The sequence below is a fragment of the Ochotona curzoniae genome, unplaced genomic scaffold, assembly GCF_017591425.1.
Source record: "Ochotona curzoniae isolate NIBS_2020 unplaced genomic scaffold, NIBS_Ocur_1.0 contig_2754, whole genome shotgun sequence".
Taxonomy (NCBI): Eukaryota; Metazoa; Chordata; class Mammalia; order Lagomorpha; family Ochotonidae; genus Ochotona; species Ochotona curzoniae.
In genome coordinates, this window is record NW_024465582.1 from 7,772,165 (window position 1) to 7,792,395 (window position 20,231).

The window sequence follows — 20,231 nt, forward strand, 5'->3', positions numbered from 1 at the left end:
ATCATGCTCTAAGGCCATTTCAGTTAGCAGGAACTCCAGACACACACTTGATAAGCGCAGACACTTTAGAATGCTATTGACTCATCCAAACCCAGGTTTCATTTAAATGCCAAGATCATGAAATCAACTCATTCCTCCCAAGCTTCAGGCTTCTCCAATCTAACGAGCTTGCAGAGATGAATGGTCCTCAGAGTGATTCACTTACTCTCACTAAATCCCTGTGATGCTGGTAAATGGTCGGGCTGGAGGGATCTGAAGTGGGGATGGCAGCTAGCCATTATCTATTGTTTGGTTTAAACATTGTGTGTGTGAGAAAGAGAGAGGCAGAGAGGCAGATCCTCCCTGTTGGTTCACTATCCAAATGCCACAACGACTCTGGCAGGACCAGGTAAATGCTGGGAAGTGAAGTCAAAAGTCTCACCTGGGGCAGAGAGTCAATTATGGGAGCCATTCTCACCTGCCTTTCAGGGTGCACATTACCAGGGAGCTGAGAGAACAGCTGAGCATGAACCCAGGCACTCCAATCAAACGTGGGCTCAGCCAGATGCCTACAGCAGCAGGCTGTAGTTAAGGCAATTGGCAAAGCTGCTGGAGAGAATTCTTCTTGCTCCACAGTAAGTCCGAGGAAGTTATCCTGGGAAAACCAACTTCTGAAAGTTGAATCTGTGATTATATTCTTCCTATTTGACTATGAGCATGAGTGATGTGTCAGACAGACATTGTTCTGTCTTTTCCTGGAGTTTAACCTCACAGTGATCTACACAGCTTATATTTATTTTCTGTTGGATTAGACATTATCTCTCATTTGTCTGACTTTTTTCAAAAGGCTTTTAAAGAGGATTTCTCAGGAGCAAGTGGAGAAAAAGTTTTATGAATCCTTTGAGTGCTGAAAGCCAGGAAGCTATGAGCCAGAGTGGAGTGTGGTTTGCTCAGGATCTCAGTGGGTGGAAGCTGGGTTGTATTTTAGGAATGATTTGGAGAGTGAGTTAAAGGTGAGATGCTGAAGTCCTTGGGGAAGACATACTGATGTCTGTAATCTACATGGAAATATGTCCAAAAAACAAGAAGGATTGAGAGATAGGCATGTGATAAAGCAAATATTTAAAGATGTTAGTGATAGATTTTAGTTTGGAGTTAAGGTGACTTCACTGTAAAATTAATGACTTTTTTTTTTTTTGCATGTTTGTACCTTCGATAATTACTTGTTAGGAAGAAGAAATACCAGGAAATAGATAATGTATACCACAAAGATGAGACATGATGGACTACCTGTGAAATTGATACAACTGGTGAGTAAGTTTGTGAATTGTGTTGGATTTAGAAATATTCTCCTCCACACTTGAAACAAGAAAACCAGTCAAAAAGGCTGAAACAAAGAATTAGGAAACAAAAATATGAAGTATATGGGTTGATGATTAGTATGAAGAATTTCAGGAAGTTAGAAAAATGAAAATGAGGAAAGATGTATTTGAGGAAGATAAGAGACTGAAAAACTCAAGTTGTCAACAACAGAAAAAACAGTTATCAAAAAGATGCTGAGGAATGAAAGATGCAGTCTGGTAAGCATGTTATGGTGGATTTGGGTATTTTCACAGAGGCAGCAGATGAGAGTCTATAAATGTCGAATGAGGAAGGCAACACAAATGGAGTGTGAGCAATCATCCTTGTCTACAGGCATTAATCACCAGTATGGCATCCGCCCAGGGCAGATGTCCTCAAGTAGTGCTCTTTGCCAAGGTTGCAGTGGCCTTTGTTCAAGGTTGTGGTGTGCATGTGGTGAGCCTGGGTTTGTATATGAGAGCATTCTCTTCCAGGCTCCCACCTGTATTCGATTAGGGTTTCACAACGTGGGCTCCATTTTGATCCTACAAGTGTTCGCCGTGGGTTACTCTGCCTGCCTTCCCTTACCAGTGGAGTCTCAGCTTCTGGAAATGGGCTTGATATTATCATTTTTAAAAGCTCCTCAGTTGACTTTTTGGTGTCTGGAACTGAGTACTGCATAGAAGGTGCATTGAGAGACCTAATGCGCTTAGAAAACCCCAACAGGGCTTGGACATGGGGCACAGCGTTTGAGAAGTCGCTCAGGCTTCCGCACCCCACCAAAATCCCTGGGTTCAAGTTTGGCTTCCTCTTTTGATTCCAGTGTCCTGCTAATTTGCACTCTGGAGACATGAGGGTCAGCCTAGGGCTTGGGTTCCTGCTAGCCCTGTTGGAGGTGAAGATCAAGTCTTGGGCCCCAGGCCTCAACCAGGCTCAGGCTGGCTGATTCAGGCATCTGCAGAGTAAGCGAGAGTAGACAATATCTCTCTCTCCCTCTGTGTGTGTCTCTCTCTGACTTTCAAATAGAAAGCCATAAATCTTAAAAATGAGTAAGACTGGGCCCGGTATAATGACTCTGTGGCTAAATACTCGCCTTGCAACTGCTAGCATATCATGTGGGTACTAGCTTATGTCCCAGCTGCTCCACTTCCCATCCAATTCCCTGCCTGTGGCCCAGGAAAGCGTTGGAGGATGGCCCAAAGCCTTGGGACTCTGCACCCATGTGGGAGACCCAGAGGACACTCCTGGCTACAGATCAGCTCAGCTCCAGCTGTTGCGGCCTCTTGGGGATGAACCAATGGATGGTAGATCTTTGTCTCTGTGTCTCCTTATGTCTGTAAATCTGCCTTTCCAATAAAATTCAAAAAATAAATCTTTAAAAAAATAAGATTATTTAGTGCTTACTGAGTACCAAGCATTATGTCAAGTTGGTAGTGTCTCATTTAATCCTCGCAGCAGTTCTCTGAGGCAGACACTATATTCATGGCCTCTTTAGAGAGAAGAAAACAGGTACAGTGACATTAGTCATTTTATTAAGGTCACATAGTGAGTGTAAACTCACTGTTAGACTTTGTTGTACTGGTGGTCTGAGATCTTTAAGTACTCTTTGTTGATAAAGATGTACATGTGCTATATTTTCTGGGTTCTTTCATGTCTAAGGATGTGCTTTTATACTTTAACGAGAGTTCAGCTGAAAAGGTTTATTCATGTTAATACGTATTTATTTATAATATATCAACAGGTTAATCCTAAGCTAGGAGTCTATATATGTGTGAAGTAGCTGTAGAAGCAGTTTCCTGTGTGCTTGTTGTTGGCTTTGGATGTGCGCTTGATGTTTGGCACGTGGATCAGGGGAGCTTCCTGGAAAGATACGGCAGAGGAAATTGTGCAGTCTATGGAGCGAATTATGACTCGGGCAGGGCCTTAGACTTGACATAAGAGGCAATGTGTTGGCAGGATCTGGGTCCATTGCAGCTGCACTTTCTCCACTATCCTGTTGATGGGTCTATCTCTCTATCTCTTTGCAACATCCCTGCTTTGTGACATCCAAGTAGGGGGGCCCTTTCAGGCACTATGATGTTTACTTTGCAGGGAAATCCCTGTTAGTCCAAGAACTGTAAGAATATTGTTCACTCTTACTTATTATTATTATTTTTTTTCTTTTTTAGTATATGGGCATTACTTTTTTGTCCTTGCCTTTCTTAGAACACCAATTTTCAGTTATTTAAGTAAGCTATTTTACTTTTCACCTTTGAAAAGTAAAATTTATGTCCATTGTGGATGACACTGTGAAACACTGTTATTGTCATAGTGTGGAATTCATCCGAGCATCCCCCAAAATCTAGGTTTTGGTTTTTGTTCTAATTTTTATTTAGTTTCATTTTATTTGAAAGAGAAATGGAAGGAGAAGAAAGAGAAGTGGGGAGGGAAGAAAGATAAAGAAGGAGGGAGGGGGAAAAAGAGAGGTTGGGATTTTCCACTCACTGGCTTACTTCCTAGAGACCTACACAAGACTGGGTCAGCTAAAGCCAGGAACTCCTTGCAGATCCCCCAGGTGGATGGCAGGACTCGACTTAGAGGCATCACCTACTGTGTCTAATAATACGTATTAGGGGGAAGATAGCTCCAAAGCAGAGGAGCCAGGACTGGGATCCAGCCACTCCCATATGGGATGCAGATGACCCAAGCAACATGTTAACTGCTGCACCAAATGCCTGCCCCCAGGTTGAGTTTTTAAAACTTTGTATACATTAAACTTCACTCTTTGTGATGGACAGTTTCATCGGTTTTGGCAAACGTGTACGTTGTGAATCCATCACAACTGCAGTGTCAGGAAGAGCTTCATCGCTCAGACAGTGCCCCTGTGTGCCCCTTTGTGGTCAGTCGGCCACCCTCGCCTGTTTGCTAAGCGTTGCACCGACTCTCCCACTGCCCTCTCGCTTCAATATACTCTAACATTTTTAGCATATGTTCTTCATAAACTTAATTTTAAAAAGAAGCATTTACTTCATTTCATTTTACATGGAATTTCCTCACTGTTTTGTCTTTCTTGTAGTTTCTGATTGATTTCAGTGAGTACAGTGGAGTCTGCATGGCTATCTTCTGCCATCTGTAAGTGTTTAAAGAAGAGTTATAGTGACAAACACTTATATTTTTGTGTAAGTAAATTCAGACAAGGAATTTACTTAAGAACAAGGGATTCACAATGAAACTAAGGGTTGATGTCTTAGGACTCTATCATGCATATGATAGTTAAACATCTATGAAAACACCTTTGTCAAGCTCTGGGCTAAGTGTGGGACATCTCCGTCTCCTCCCTTGAGAACATCACCACACTTGTGAGACACAGAGGCAGGCATGTAATTTCAGTCCAGCGTGGCAGGTGCACCGCGAGGCGCAGGGCTGGATAGAGTCTTGGGTGTCTGGAGTGCTAGAGGAGCAATTCTACATTGCTTAGCAGTCACCAAATTAGACTAGATATATGTTAGGCCAGAGCTGATTTTGCTTGCAATAGGCTTGGTTTTATTCTAGTCCATGGAAAACCCAGTTTCCAGAGCCAATCCTAAATTTAAGTTCATCCTAGAAACTGATAATTCTGGGAAAAGAGTTGAATGCTAAGTATCTGAGGCTTCATGAGCCACACTTGATTTTTGTCATATACTCTTTGTAATAATCCTTAAAGCATGTAAAAACCACTCATAACTCATGTCATACAAAAATGGGCCACAAGCTGGAGTTGGTTAACCCTTGTTTCATCTCAGCACACTTTAAATCATTTTATGCTGCTCTATAAATCTTATGACTAGTATTAAAATACCAGAAAATATTTCAAGCAAGAATCTGCTTTAAAATTAACCCAACTTTAAAGTGTGGTGGATTTTAGCGTTATTTTCTTCTCCTTAGGCTGTTCCTGGTAGAAGGATTGTATGAACCTGTTCCTGCTATGTGGCTTGCCTCCTCCCACCTATTTGGTGATTTCACTTCTCCATATAATGATGAATGCCTTCTACTTGGTTTTGTTTATAGTTACTTGTTTATTTGAAAGGCAGTTACAGAGAGAGAGAGAGGGAAAAGGAAAAGAGAGAGAGATTAAGATTTTCCATTTGCTGGTTCACTCCCCAAATGGCCCCCAATGGCCCAGGCTCAGGTAGGCTAAGGACAGGAATCAGGAACTTCAGCCAGGTCTTCCACTTGGGTAACAGGGGTTCAAGAGATGAGTGGGAAGTGGAACAGAAGGACACAAATCGGCCCCTATATAGAAGGATAGAGTTGACTGCAGCAGTGTAGCCTGCTACTTTGCTGTTGGATTATCTATTTGAAAGTTGAGAGAGAGAGAGAGAGAGAGAGAGAGAGAGAAAACACACACTCAAAGTAGTGAAACTGTGATGTGTCTCTTCCTGGTGGAAACTGAAGAGCCATTTGATGGTTTACATCACTGCATCGTTCTGTCATTGCATGGATCCGCCACGTTGTGAATGTGCCCTTGCATGAGTTGGTCACCGTGTGGAGCAGCCACTGCGTAGACCCAGCTTCGTGTGGATTTGCCATTGTTTCCACGGAATTGCCATTGTGTGGATCCAGCACTGCGTGGATCTCCCATTGTTTCCTCCTTCCTCAAGATAACATGACCCAGATGTGTTTGATTCCAGAATAAAGACACTTGGAGCAGAGTTCCAACCAACTCTCAGTGGATCTGTAACATAAGCAAGAATTAAACTGTGCTTCTTGAAGACTCATGAGAAGTTTGTGTTGGTTTCTACTGCATAGTATAAGAGCTTTCGAGTGTACCATGTGACCTATGTATCCACAGCAGCTGTGTCAGGCTGGCCCCACACTTCTGAGCAGGCATGCAGCGAAATCACAGTCAAAAAATAAGTTTAAAAAATGCAAGTTTAATTTATAGTTTTATCTAAGAAGTTTGTTTCCAAGAGGAGTTCTGGAACAGGCAAGTTAGTGAAGCAGAATGACTAGGCATGTGTAGCAAGGCAGTGTGGTTACAGTAAGGAAATGCAGGGAAAGTAAACAATAAATTCCATGAACAAACTTGGCGAAAATCGTTTGTATTGATGAGTAATGTATACCTCAACATGAAATAGCAATACAGTAAGTTTTCTAAAAGATGTATAAAGATGCTGCATAGTTTTAAATACTGGATAATGTGATAAGTTGGGGACCACTTCAGAGCATCTTTGGCTCAGAAATTACTGTACCTTTAAGTGCTAAGTTCTGCATCTTCAGATTCCAGTGGCAACTGATGAGTTTGTTCTTGTCAATCAACACACACACAAGAGAAACTTTTTAGCAATGAAGCAAACATTTGGTTTTTGTAACCACATGCAACAAAAGATACACATGTCCTGAATAACTTCTTTTTATATCTCCTTCTCATCCAAGTCATCTCCCTCTGTCTTTCTCACTTGCATGCTGTCCTGTGCCAAGATATACTTTTAATGCTGGATATTCTTCTGTAATGATTCTTTTGTGAGCATGCCATATTTCCTACTGACAATAGCTGACAGTTACTGAACCCTTGTATTGTTGGGCGTGGTGCTAAATGCTTCAGGGGGCTTCTTCAATGCCAAGGGCTCCCTTGAACAACTCTGTGAAGTACCTCGTATTGTTTTCTCTGGCTGCAAAGTAGGAAGCTAAGGTTTAGCGACATGAACTAAAATACTGAGGGCCACACAGCTGATACATAGCAGAGCCACGATTTTAATTTAGTTCAGTCTGATCCTGAAACATTGCCCCTGCCCTGAAAAACAGTAAGGGAAACAGTGACAGATTCCATGTTCGAGGCTCTGTCAGCTGCTGTCACCATGCTGATGAGGGTGTCTAGCTCTCTCTCTGGCTGTGAGACCACAGGAGCTTGTCAAAGCTCAGGGAGATCACATCTGGGATCCCTTTGAAAGCAAACACACAAGGTGCGGATGGAAGGTTTTGCGGTGAATACTCTGCCAGCTCAGTTTGCCCAGGAGTCACTACAAGCCAGCGCAGTGAGGGGGGTTCTGGTGAGGGAACCATCTCTGCGTGCATCGTGTGGTCTGTCCTTGGCATGAGCAGCGGGCAGAAAGGTCTCACCCGCGAAGCAGAGGCTGGTAACCAAAGCCTGAATTTGTAGCAGAGACCTTGTTCTCTGCCTGCAACTGGGCTCCCAGGATGCATCCATTAGCACAAGAACACTCACATTTTCTAGGCTAACAGGGATATTTGACCTGAAAACCAGCCCTTGGAGACCAGTTCCTTTGACTCCGTATACATAATATCTGAATCAAGCGCATTTCAGGCTGGTCTTAAAAATGGAAACAAGTCAGGCGGCAGAGGCTACCTCTGGGATCTGAAACTGGTTTTTGTCCTCTTTTCACTCAGGGACAAAGTCAGGAGCCTTCAGTATAAATCACTCTGGTGGAAATACTATAAAAAATTGGAGCTAAGGTTTGAGGTTGAAGGTGAGAAGCAAATTCACGGGCGTGTTCTATTTGACATCACATAGTTTTTACTTTGCTGTATTCAGAAGAGATTCATGGGACTGCATTTAAGTCAGCATGTTTCGTGTACCTTGACCTAGCCCAGAACATGCGTCTGATTTATGTAGTTGTACCATATGTGACTGTCACAAGCCCTGGTATATAACTAGGGGGTTTAACGAAGACAGGAGGTTTAAGGTGAATAGTGTGATGGGAGGATTAGAATAAGAGAGAGGAGGGAATGAATGAGAGAGGGGCCAGCACTGTGTTCTGGTGGACTGTCCTGCCGTCTCATCTTGGAGTGCTGAGAGCTGGCTCAGCTTCCAACCCGGTTCCCTGCTCATGGGCCTGGGAAAGCAGAAGATGGCAAGCATTTGAGTCCCTCCCAAATATGGGAGATCCAGATGGGGCTTCTGGCTTCTGGCTTCAGCCTGGCCTTGAATCAACTGCTGTGGCCATTTTGGAAGTGAACCAATGGCTGGAATATCTCTTTATCTCTCTGTGTCTCTTCTTCTATTTATGTAACTCTGTCTTTCAAATAAACAAATTGATAAATTTTTACAAAAAAAAAAAAAGAAAATGGCAGTGAGAAGGCAGGGAGAAGTTTAGGATTTAGATGGATAAAGAGTGTGTGATCCTACTTGCTGCTCAGGATAAAACCAAACACAAGCGAACAAACAAAAAACCGAACAGGGAATCTGGGTTGAGTTCTGAGCAGTATTTATTCTTCATGTAAGATCCCTGGCCTTTTAACATTAAGTTATGAAGCCAGGTTTTCTATGAGTCATACAAACACAAGGCAATAGCACCTCTTGAGACAAGGGGTTGGTTCTGTGGTACAGCTCTTCCTGGAATGCTGGCATCCATGTGAGCACCAGTCCATTTCCTGGCTGCTCCACTTCTGCTCCACCTTCCTGTTATTCTGCCTGGTGACGCAGTGAAGATGGCTCAGGTGGGGGATCTCTGTTACCCATCAGGGAGAGCTGCATGAAGCTCCTGGCTCCTGGTTTTAACCTGATCCAGGCTGGACCATGGGGCCATTTGAGAGAGTGACCTAGTGTATGCAAATTTCTCTTTCTTTCCCCAACCCCGAATACTTGCTTTCCATTTAACTCTGCTTCCAAATAAACAGAGAAAGCAAGTAAACATAAAGACATTGGAAAAAACAAAACAAAACCCTAGTTGTTCTTATTGGAAAGGCAGAGTTCCTGATGGAAGCAGACGGAGACAAAGGTCTTCCATCCATTGATCCACTCCCCAAACGGCTGCCACGTTTGGAGCCTCTTCCGTGTCTCCCTCCCAAGGCTTTGGGCCGTCCTCAACTGCTTTCCCAGGCCACAAGCAGGGAGCTGGATGGGAAGTGGAGCAGCTGGGCCACCAGCGTTCATATGGGATCTCAGTGCGTGAAAGGTGGGCATTTAGCCACTGAGCCATTGTGCTGGGCCCTAAAGAATTTTTTTTTAATTACCGAATCTCAGTCAGAAAAGGATCAGGAATTTCTCCTTAGTCATTGGTCCATTGAGACAAAGAGCAACTTGTAGCAAATTCCTTATTTCTCTTAGGAGTAACTATCATTAAGTATATGAAGTTCATAGAGCATTTAAGAGTATGAGATGCTAATGTATCCTTTGACTTTCAAGGAGTCCATATTGTTGCTCAACCTGGAGGTGGGCTAAGTTCAAAAACTCCGGAGTCTTAAAGTGAATCCTAATTCTGATTTATAGCAGCTCTCCTAATCCTGAATTCTTTCATTTTCTTCATCTAAGAAACACTCAAGACAGAGATGCTGTCCATCATGTGCTTCTCCTGAAGTTAGGGGAATTTTTGTTTGCTGTCTTCTTGGCAGTGTTCCAGTGAGGAAAGCAGGTGCACTTCGACCCTGGGATGTACTCATGTCCTCCGCGTGACTGTACTGGGGGTTGGGACCCCACTGCTCAAGTTCCTCCAACCTGAGCGAGGGCACAAACACCCCGTTCCAGGGAAAAAGCAGAACTGGAGCCTCGAGGCTGTGACATGCTTTCAGGGTTTGGGCTCTGGAAGCTGTATCCAGTTGGCTTTTAATAGAGAATTGCCATGGCAGAACTTCTGCATGTGTTTATTCTACCACCCAGGCTTCTGAAAATTGGCAGCAGGGAGAAACTTGACCCCTTCTCTAGAGCCACGTGGTAGCTGGGGAAATTGATCCTATGATTGTGGGAGGAAAAGACGAGGAACCAACACACTGCTTAAATCCCACACGGAGAGAGTCTGTGAAGGCGGAGTAGAAGTGGAACTTCACGTGTAAGTTCTGGATAGGGAGGACCTCACACATGAACCTGGGCTGGGTGAGAGTGCCAGGGCAGCGCTGCTGGTCTCGGGGCTTTGAGTTCATAAAATGAAGCTCAGCTCTTCCCTGCCAGGCTGAGCCTAGAGAACTCAGCTGGGGAATGACCCAGGATTCCCCTATGCTCTGTCCCATGAGGATTTGGATAACGTAGCTCACCTAACGAGGGTTTTAATGGAGTCCGTCCTCTCGAATCTGTGTTTTAGGTATAAATACATTTCTGACATTCCCTGGCCTTGTCCCCCTTCCTCCAATCACACCAAGATTCTTAACAAATGTGATAAATCGATCTGAGCTCATGGGGATGTTTGTAGTGAAACGCTAGCTTACTCCAGGACAGTATTCTTACGTTTCTGAAACGTGCCGTCTTCCAGGTTTAGCCCGAACAATGAACTCCAGTGTAGGGTTTCTCAAATAGCAGATGGGACAGGCTGGGGAAGGGAATTCACTCTTTCCTGTAACCCAACTCCCACGTTTGTTGCCGGTTGGAGCATCTGGGTTCCCTGCAGCGTTAGTGGTGTGCGTGCAGTCAGGTGGGACGGTCCTGGGACTCCACTGTGCGTTGCCCATCAGTGCGCAGGGTGTGCGGGAGGCATGACCTCGGGCGATTGCTGGGCAATGCAATAGTCTTCACCCGGGGTCACTGAAGACTATTTCTTTGTCATCTAAGAGGCAAACGCGTGTGCACGCTGGTGGTGAATCTCGGCTAGCTAGTTCCCGTTTAGACTCCTGTAACTTCCTTGCTAGGGAAATTGCTCCAGCGCAAGGCTTCAAGGCGGGTAAGAAGGCCTCAAGGGGCAAGCAGGGAGTGAGGCAGTGATCCGCTCTCCTGTTTCAGGAGGAAACCTGAGCCGGGAGGACCTCCTGTCACGCACTGCTGCTGCTGAGAGACTGTTAGAACCTGAGTGACAAGGACGGCGGCAGAGGCGGGCGGGGAAGGGGACCCTTGGTGTGTGGCGGGTGCCACATGGCCCTTTTCTGAGCAATTCATGGTCCCCGACTTGGAAAACCATTCTTGATGGGAAAATATCTGAAAGGCAGCGCTGCTCAGTAGAACTTTCTAGAATGACAGAAATATTCTTCATGTATGCTGATTCCAGTGGTAGCTATTGGTCACATGTGGCTCGTGAGAGGTGGACAGTGTGTTTGGGGATCAGAATTCTGTTTTGGTTAGTTTCCACTAACTAAAAGGGCACCCCGTGGCCAGTGGCTGCTCTTTTGGTGCTTCCCAGGATCATGGAACGTTCTGGAATGCTGGAAGTGTTCTCTGCGCTGATCCAGATGGGAGCTGCTTACTACACGTGACCGCAGATGGAGCCCTTGCAACGCTACAAGTGAGGCTGAAGACCAGATGTTTTAGTTTCACTTGCTTTTAGTGGCTTTAATTTTGCAAAGCTATACAGCGTTGGGCAGCACAGGGCAAATCTTTGCAGCTCTGGGAAGGTTGGCTCTGCTCTTCTGGGCTCCTGTTCTCTTGATTGAAGAACTATGCTGAGAGAATGCGTGTTCCCCATCAGCTTTCCCTTCCCGCAGCCTGTATGCTGCTCGTGCAAAGCAGGCTGAGCCTATGCCCCAGGAATGCTCTCTGTGGCCTCACAAGCTCAAGACCCAACCTCCCTCGCAGCTGCATGTGGAGCTGCTCCCTTGTCTGTCCATGTGATTGATTTCCACACATGCACTGAGGTTTATATTCTGAATTCCAGAGTCCTCAAGCTGCTGCTTCCTCACAGCCTCTACTTCAGCCACCGTTCTGAATTGGTACGTAGCATTCTATGCACCTGGGGGGTAGTGTAACCCTACAAGCTGTGCATATACCGTGGCCTGAGCCCATCAGTGTAACTGCACACGGCTGTTCCATGTGTGTGGAGGGAATGTGCGGAGTCCGGGACCAGCTACTTGGAAGTGCACACACCTGGTGATCCTGCAGTGACAGAGTGGATTCCACTCAGCTGTACCCTTGGACTTGTAAACTACCCCCCACCGTCCCCCCACTGCCTTCTCAAGCTCTCGGGAACCACGACCTGCAAGATCCACATGTGAACTTGAGCGCCTGACAGGGAGTCTGCCTTCGGCCACCCCCTCATCTGCTTTGCCCATTCTCTCAGCATGTGCTCTGTAAATTTACTTGTGGTTAGAAGCTTGAAGGAGCCACGTGCTGCAGGCGGATGGCTGCTGTTTCTGCGATGGTGACTAATCGCCCCGGAAGTCTCACGTGGAAGAATGACCTCAGGTGTCCTGGAGTTACTTATCATTGACCTGCCTCCATTAGTGACGCTAAGAAATCACGTGAGCAGGAAATCAGAGCGGCACCTTACTGATGAGCCTGGAGCCTGCTGGCTGATTATTCCGGGTGAGAAAGTAGAGGGCTGCAGGGTGAAAAAGATCTTCCCGAAGTCATACAGGACACAGCGGGGCCAGCCCTGCAATCAGTTCTGACTCCCAGATGAATGCTTTTCTTAAAAAAAAAAAAAAAAAATCAGTTAAAGAACATTGTGTCCTCAGGGTGCCAGATCCCAGAAAGAGAAACTCGACCCTCAGTTTTACCTGACTGCAGGACAGTAGGATACGCCCCTCTAAGCGCTGCTGAATCCTAGGAGCTCAGATTCTTCCAGCTTCCTCCTGTGTGAGCCATTCCTTCAGGGCTACAAGGAGAGCCCCTGCACAGCCTGTCCTGTAATCCCATAAGTCCAGCCACGTTATCTGTGACTGCTTTTGTGTTACCATACCAGAATGTGTGGCGTCTTGGCCCCAAAGACTTAAAATACTGGGAACCAATCTTTGGCGCCAGCATCGCGTGCAGGCAGTGCCTCGTGTCCCGGTTGCTTTGCTTCCAATCCAGTTCCCTGCTCCTGGTGCTGGGAAAGGCTGCAGAGGATGGCCAAAGTTCTTAGGACTCAGCACGCATGTGAGAGATCCGAAAGAAGCTGCTGTCCTCTGGACTCATCTTCCGTCTTCAACCTGGCCCAGCCCTGGCCATTGAGACCATTTGGAAGCGCACCAGAAAATGCAAGATCTCTTTTTGTCTCTTCCTCTCTATCTGTTAACTATATCATTCAAATAAATAAACAAATTGTTAAAAACAAAAATGTAAAATATTTGTTATCCGGACATTTATGAATATGTCTACCCCCTCTGGATGTAAATTCAATTGTATAAGTAAGTCCTGTTCATTTTTACTGCTCTTGTAACAAAAAAAACACTTGGTGGCTTAAGACAAGCCAGTTTACTTCCAGGTTGTTATTAAATTCCAGGCCTGGGGACGAGAGCTGAAGACAGGCCTTCCTGCCCAGTGTCACTTCCAGGCCTGGGGACGAGAGCTGAAGACAGGCTCCTGCCCAGTGTTACCTCTGGCTGCTGTAGAGTCTGCTCCCTCGGATTTTCTCTGAATTCCTTGGTTTATGGCCTTGTCCCTCCTCTTCCAAGACAACAGTGGAGCATCCTTAAATCCTCCTGTGTCCATGGCCACAGCTCCTTCCTTGGCCCTCCCACTGCCTCTTTAACAAGTAGGACCCTTGGGTTTCACGTCCACAGGGTTGGATTTAATTGGCTCCCCATCCTTCGGTTCACTTTGCCTTGCAGTATCACGTAGCCATAGGTGTGACAGATTAATGCAATGAGGCTCTTCGATGGGGCTGAAATTCCACCTAGGACGTGAAGGCTGGTGTGGCACTGAGCCTGCAGAGGGTTTTGTCTCTGGTGAATGCGATGGTGACGTATAGAGGCTGTTTTATTGTTTGTTCAACATTGTTCTATTGATTTTTGTGAAAAAGCGTGTGAGTAGATGCTGACGAAGTATTGCAGGCTATTGATGAGAAGGGGAATCTGGAATCATTCTGGGAAGCATAGAAGAAACTTTCATAAAACGCTAGAAAGTTTAGAAGGATAAACGGATGATGAGAAGGATATTAGCAATGTGACTATTTGGTGGGTCAATCTGCTAATACAGCAAGTGGCCCACTTGGTGCCAAAACCCTTAGAAGGCTTATTCCTTCAACATTAATAAATATTTATTGAACTTGTACTAAGCACCCAGAGGATGTAAAACAAAGCAAAACCAATAAGTTGATCAACAAATGCAACGTGTTTTTGATGCATGCAGAGTAAGAAAATACACAGAGTGAGAAGGGTCCTGTTTTTGTAGAGAATGATGGGTAACGTTTGAATAGAGAACAGAAGTCGACTGTGCAGTTTCCAGGACAAAGAGCTTTTGTGCTGAGGGAATCCCAGTGCAAAGGCCCTGAGGCAGGAACATAATTGAAGATTCAAAGCCTGGCAAGGAAGCCAGAGGGAGAGTGGAAGGTTATGCGGGTAACTAGAGATTGTGCAGTACCTTGAAGCCATCCGAGGACACTGGCTTTCCCTCCGAGATGAAAGCGGTTTGTGGTTTGGAGCCCGGCAGTGACAGGAGTTGGCTCGGATGTTGAAAGCAGCACTCTTGCTCTGTGTAGAGTTGGGCTATGAAGTTGTAAAACTCTTCCACATTTTAACTGTCAATGAGAAGAATTACCCTTGGAGATGCATATGGAAGATTTTTTTTTTTTAGCCCCCAGATAAAAGAAACAAGGATTTTGGCATGGTCTTTAAGAGACCTGAGGAGGAGGGAAGTTTTAGGAAAATACAAACAGCCCTGTGTTCAAGAGGTGAAGTTGAGACACGCTCTCAGTGCAGCTCTGTGGCAGCCAAGTCATCCCAGCACAATCAAAGCCAGCTGGGGCTGCGGAAGATGACTCCGTATCCTGTTGCCGATCTGCTGGGCACAGCGTGGGTAGGAGCCAGGGAAGAGGGCGGGGCAGCGGCTGCACAGTGCTGCCAGCTTTGGGAAGCGAAGCGGCTGAGGCTGCCCCAGGGACGCGTGGGCCTTTCGTGTCCTGCTGGAGTGACCGCTGAACATTATGTCTTCTAAAAATTAGCAAGTCTGTATGCTGGCAATGATAGCTAATTTGCAGTCAGCAGTTGTTGTTTTTTGCTTTTTAACATCTATTCATTTATTTAGAAAATAGGCAGAGAACAACAAGGAAAGCTTAGAACCAGACAGGAAATGGTCAGCATGGACTCACACATACCTTACTAGGTAGGACACAAAGATTAATTACTCCTCGCTAAGGTATTGAAGATTTCTCTGCACACCCCTCCTAAAACTGTTCTGCACCTCAACTGTTGACATATGCCTTGTTAGAGTTATAACTCAGTTTAGACTATCCTAAAATCTGCCAAGTTCAGCAAAAATTATGCTTCAACAGTATAAACTGCTAAATATTAAAATGAAAATAGACACAAGACAGCTGAATAGTACCTTATAGTATAGCAGCTGGTTTTGTGTATAAACTAAAATTGAAATGTCAATGAAGTAGGCACAGGATATGTTTAAGAACTTGCATTTTTTTTTTAGCATATTGATTACTCAATACCATGTCATCGATTCCATAATGTTGTAAATTGTCATTGATGTTATGTTGTGGCTTTAAATTGATCGGGATGATATTCTGCCAGCTCTGCTTTCAGATGGTCTCCCCAAGAAACTGTTGAACTTACCTGGACAATAAGATGCTGGACTCTATGCTTGGTTTATTCTTGCAATGAAAGAATCTTGACTGAATTTGAAATGTAATACTGCAACAAGGTGGAGGAATCCAGCATGGGGGGAGGGTTGGGGGATTCCCAGAGCCTATGAAACTGTGTCACATAATGCAATGTAGTTAATAAAAATATATATATATTTTAAAAAGGAACACAAATTAAAAAAAAGATCTATTCATTTATTTAGAAAATCGGAGTTGCAGAGAAAATGAAAGCATTTTCTTAGAAGCAGGTCCCTTGGTGTAGAGCATCAGAACCCTCCTGCTTCCCGCCACCTGGCCGGCTTGTTACTGCGGAGAGATGTTGTTTTGGTTTGTGCAAGCTGTCGTGCAGGTCTTCATGCCTGAGCTCTGTGCGAAGTCTGAAACCCTGCAGCAGAAAGCTGCACCCCGGCCGTCATCCGCAGAGGTCATACCCCATGAGACACCCTGGAGTTCCTGCTCGTCCGCACGGCCCCTTGCTGAACAGAGATCTGCCTGATGCTCACTTCATGAAGACATCAAAGTGTTGGTTTAGAAGAGCGTCTAAGGAAGAAAAGGCATTTCTAGTTTTGTTTACTGGTGGTTTTATGTATGCTAGTCCCCGATTCCTAGGAATAAATAGGATTTATTTTCAAGTAAACTGTTTAACCCATCATTACATGCAATATGTCTTCTGTGGAAGACAGATCCTGCCTGTAACGAGTTTTCAAAAATTTCTGTTTACTTGGAAACATAAGCTTCAGTGATAAGACGCTCTACAAGCTGCCTGTCCATAGAAAAGCTTGCTGCCGTGAATGTTCAAATCCACATTGGTGCTACGAGCAGATGTATAGGGCTCTGTCCTGAAGCTGTGACAACAGAAACCCTGGCAAAGCTGAACCGGCTTCCTGGGAGACTGCTCAGAAACCGAAATGGAAACACCTTCAATTGAACTGAGTGTCCAATAAAGCAACAATTCTTTTCAGCCTGTGTTTATTCGTGTGCATGTAGCTACTGGCTGCACATTTGTAGGAAAAAATAGGCCTTCGCTCTGAGCACATTAATCTGGGGGCCCCCTTACGTGTTACTGTGTGTTGATAATGATGAATTACAACCACATTATTTTGATTTTATCCCCACACTCAGTCTCTAAGACTAAAGGGAACTGCTGTCATTTCCATTTCTTACAGCAAATTCCTGGACATCCACGTGTTGAGGAAGGCGGGACAGGCAGGCACGATTCTCACCCCCGAACTCAGCAGGAGTGGTGAATACATGTTAAGGTAACGTCAGGAGTGTGCTTACAAAGTTCATGCAATTGAAAGTAACTGTGAGACAAACATGAGATACAGTGTTTTTAAGTCACCATTTGGGACACTTGACTTCAATACTTGAGTGCCTGGTTCAGGTTCAAGTCCTGGGTACTCGCAGAGTGAATCATCGGACGGAGGATCTTCCTCTCTGACTCTCCTCCTCTCTGTATATCTGACTTTCCAGTAATTAAATAAATCTTTAAAAAAAAAAGAAGAAGAAGAAATCCATGCCAGTGTTAAAATACTTAGTCTGCCAAGACAGAATCAAATTTATTTTATTTGTGTAAAACAATTGAGAATTGGCCACCACTGCCAGCAGACATCCTGTTGGCTATATCTGTGGGAGCAGCAACTTGTTTTTGGGGTACAAGACAGAGGAAAGTAGGTCTGCACTGAGCAGGGATCATGCAGGACTGAATCCTCATGAGGGTGAAACATCTCTGTCTAGAGGTTTGCCTTCTTATTCTCGCACAAGCGCCTTCTTAGGTTTTTTTTTTCACTTGTATGATTGACACCTATGTCTTCCTAGAAGTTTTCCTCTATTGTAGAATTCAAGCAGCGCTGAGCCTCAGAGTCCTGCATGAAAAGAATTCACATGCTTACACTCTCAGCTTGACCAACATCTGTGCAATTGTAAATTCTCAGGAGACGCTGGGTTTTCAACTTTCTTGGACTCAGCCTGCGGTCTGGAGTGAGTCGTTGCTCTATTTGAGAAGTTCCCTGGCTAAAGTTTCAGCAAGACCGGCGAAAGTCTCCGAGAAAGGCTATCTCTTTATCTTAAGAAAAACCTTTTGTACAAACTTTTCAGTGATCTGAAGGTGGATCCAAAATACGTGTGATGGGAAGGCCCCGCTTAGCCAGTGTCTTCCTCTGTTGGTAGGAAAGAGGCACGATGTATCGGAATCATGAGCAGGATCACAGAGATTTTCTGTTCCAAAGTCCCTTCATTTTTCAGATAAGGAAACTGAGGCCGAGAAATTCATTGAAAGAATTCTGAGTGCTTGTTCAGGTGAGAATGGCATCCTTGGGGACCTTGGGATTTTTTTCAACTATGAAATGAGACTCCTCAAACACCTTTGCCTGGGGGAGATTGCACGTGAAACCCCCGAGTCCGTAGGAGCCCTGAGCTGGGCCGAGCATGGCAGTTCACAAGTGTATCTTCTTACTTAAGGATTAAAAAGTGTGTGCTGACTTAGCGCAGGGGAGCTTTGATCTTGCCCAAGGTCACTGTAGAAAATGGCATCTTTTATAAAAGAGGAACAGGAAAATCCAGTATGAGATTTTCCCTACATATTTATTTTCCTGATAAGCTACCTGTTTCCTAATGGCACAGGTTTTGCATCCCATGAGTGACTTGATTGGGTGTTCTTTTGCATTGTGATTTGATTCTCTGAAATGTATAATAGTCTAGGTCAATCTTGACCTTACTCAGTCAATAGATATTTGCCTCTCACCTGCTATCCATTGGCTGTTTAACATATAGCTCTTTGTTGTATAATCCTTCCTAATGAATTTCACTCTACCCATCAAGGAAAGCCACTTAGAGGCAACAGACCCAGCTTTGTGTCTTTAACATCATTAATTCTAAGTCTGCTTACAAACCAGAATTTTATGAGGTTTATGATCATGGCCAGGCCTTCGTTAATTGTTTCAGCAAAGACCAATTTCCACTTCGGGAATGTGCTGAGAAATTCCTACAGTCACACAAATGCATCATTCCCTGGGATTTTTTTTTTCTGTGCACAGATCAGCAAAAAGTTGTTAAAACAGAAAATGACCACAACTTTGTAGATGTAATTGGCTTTTACTTGTGATTCTGGAGTCGGGCAATACCTCTTACTAGAAAATACTGCGCGTGCACCAATGAGCTGCGCAGAGGAGACTGGCTTTCCAAACCAGCCCAGGACTGAAGAAAGTAAAAGCAGGGAAAACAAAGTGGATTGTTCATTTCAAGGACAGTTTCCCCCTGAGAGAAAACCTAGGAGACTTCCAGCCCTTAGCGCTGGAGTAGCCCAGGCCTCCTTTCACTGGGAGTCGCTTGTCTTCTGGAAAACCTGTTCATTTCAGTTTGCTTACGTGGCAATTAGTGTGAGCCCACTCTGTTTTGCCTGCTGTTCTGGGACCCAGTGCAGCTGTTTGGTTCCAACAGTGGATCCCCGTAACTGTGTTTGAGACACTTTATTACGCCTTCTGTGGTTCCCTTCAAGAGGCAATTGTTTGAATGATTAGGTACTGACCTCCCCAAGTCAGAATCTGCCTTAGCCATTTCAGTTAGTCTTCCTTTCTTAATAAAGGGCATGTTTGTTCTCAAAAACGAAATGGCTATGAGTTGGCCAGTGCTTCATGAGACGTGTCCTACCAAATTCCTTTGTATTCGCTTACATGTGGTGTGCCTTTTCTTTTAAAAAGTTTGTATGAGAGGCAAAGAAAGAAGTGGGTGAAGGGACAAGGAAACAAAGAGGGAGAGAGAAAAATCCGATTTGCTGGGTTACTCCAGGAATGGAGTGATATCCAGGGTTGGGCAAAAGCTCAAACAGCAAGATGGGAACTAAAGCAAGGGCTCCTGTCAGGTTAGCAGCGACTATGTGACTTTAGTCGTCACTGCCGTGTCTCTGTGTGTGCAGCAGCAGGACATTGTGTTGGAGCCAGGGCAGGTAGGAATGTAGGCACCATGATATGCAGACATGGTGGCATCGTCACGGCTGCACTCAATGCCCAGCCCTGATGATGGATTTTGATGGATGGAAAATATTGCCCTGGGATTTCCCATATACAGCCAGTATGAAGGCATTGCTTGGCCACCCGCTGTATGCTCAGAGATGACTTTTCATCCACAGTGTTTGAGATGGAAAACCGAGGAAGGTTGAAAACTTCAGGCAAACTGGAAGGAGGGTAACATTTTTGTTGGGCATCTGTTGACACTTTTCAAGGTTAATTACACATTTAGTTAACTGGCCTAATTAGTTAATCGGTTTGATGAGTTGGCATCCCTGGCGAGAGTGTAAATGAAAATTCACGCTTGGATGTGCTCTTTCATTGTTAGCAGCTTGTAACCAAGATAACACATCCCTTATTTCAGGAGTTGGTTTTGGAGAATGTACTGCTTGTTCTCTGAGGCAAGGTTTTTATTTTTTTAAACTTCAGGACACCAGGAGAGTCAATACCAGTTTATTGCCAATTCCGCTAAAGTCCATTCTTCTGCAGCAAGGGGGCCTTGAAGCAGGTGTGGGTATAGAGCTGCTGGCCGGGGATAGAGTCTCTGAAGTCTGTTCAG

At 44.8% G+C, this 20,231-nt stretch overlaps 1 long non-coding RNA gene across 2 annotated transcripts; it reads left to right on the plus strand.

The window, feature by feature from the left end:
• The first annotated feature begins 361 nt into the window (after positions 1 to 361).
• LOC121154453 lies at positions 362 to 18,420 on the plus strand. 2 transcript variants are annotated; one of them, XR_005883522.1, is made up of 4 exons: positions 362 to 614; positions 1,210 to 1,289; positions 16,835 to 16,911; positions 17,603 to 18,420. It is a non-coding gene; the product is annotated as an uncharacterized LOC121154453 (long non-coding RNA). The 2 variants fall into 2 exon arrangements; XR_005883523.1 differs by lacking the exons at positions 16,835 to 16,911; positions 17,603 to 18,420 and adding an exon at positions 11,315 to 11,521.
• The last annotated feature ends 1,811 nt before the right edge of the window (positions 18,421 to 20,231 follow it).